The following is a 1209-nucleotide window of genomic DNA, read 5'->3' as shown; positions in this document are numbered from 1 at the left end:
GCACAAATGTTGGCTATTAAGGATGCTAAACAGTTCAGATCCAGTTAAAAGCCACACAGCATTTGCATGTGCAGTCTTCTGCATTTTGAGATTCATCAGCCAAAATCTATCAGTGCAAGAAAACCAGGGAAACTTCCAATGGCCAATGAGCAACCTCACTCGTGTAGTCTGAGCCCTTCCTTGGCTTTATGCAGAACAAACAGCCACCAGAGTCTCCAAGAGCTTGGCTGGGGGTTGGTGCATCCATCACTGACCCTCTGCAGCCCAGGCCAGACGGGAATGGCCCTGGACAGTGCTGCCCCACAGCCCCAACTGTTCCCCCACAGCRGGAGCTTCCAGTGGGTTTGGTGGAGCCCTGGGAAGAGCCCATGTGTGAACCAGGGGTGTGGGCCATGGGGCACAGAGGGCTACTTGGTGGGGTCACCAGTGGTGGGGACACTCCTGGGACCGTGGCGTGGTCTGCATCCTGGAGGACCAGGGACTGGATGAACCAAGGGGCTCCCCAGCACTCCACCAGCGCTTTGGGGGCTGATGAGGAGCTGGGTGGCAGTTCCACAAGGGACTGGCTCGGTGGGCAGTGGAGGAGCAAGGGGGTTTCACTTGGGGCCTCAGTGAAGGGTCTCCCTRCACCCTCCGCCTGGGCAGCCCTGAGAGGCCCGGGGACACAGCGGCTGCGGGCTGGGTTCCCTCCCAGGAAGGGGTCCGTGCCCGGCCGGGGCTGCTGCTGCTCTGGGGTGCCCGCTGTCGCTGGGGTGTGGGGCGGGGATGGCCGGCTCGGGGCTCCCCCTCAGCCCGGGGCTGCGGCTGCGGCCGGCGGGGCAGGGCCSGGACCCCCGCCCTTCGTGCTGCTGGCAGTGCGGAGCGAGGGGCTTGGGGGATGTTTTTTCCCAGAAGCTGTGGCATTTAAATAATAATTAAAAGGGAAGAAGGAGAGCTGAGCGTGGGGAGGAGAGGCAGGGCGCATCCCGGAGGCTCGGCGGGGCGGGCGGGAGCGGCGGMCCGGCTCCCCCGGTGTCCCCCTCGGACCCCCCCGGCTCCCCCCGCCCGGCTCCCGGCGGGGCCGCCGCCAGCTCCAGCCTGCGCTGAAGCTGAGCAGAGCCTCCCCGCTCCCCCAGCTCTGCTTTCTTTCACATCTAATTTGATAGGAGGGGGATTTCGAGCTTCCCACAGTTACAACTTTTCTTGATTTCTCCCTTCTTCCCCCCTCCC

This window comes from Malurus melanocephalus, unplaced genomic scaffold, assembly GCF_030028575.1.
Source record: "Malurus melanocephalus ecotype Western Australia unplaced genomic scaffold, MMel_1.1 scaffold_140, whole genome shotgun sequence".
In the NCBI taxonomy this organism is placed as follows: Eukaryota; Metazoa; Chordata; class Aves; order Passeriformes; family Maluridae; genus Malurus; species Malurus melanocephalus.
Note: the sequence above shows the minus strand (reverse complement) of the source record.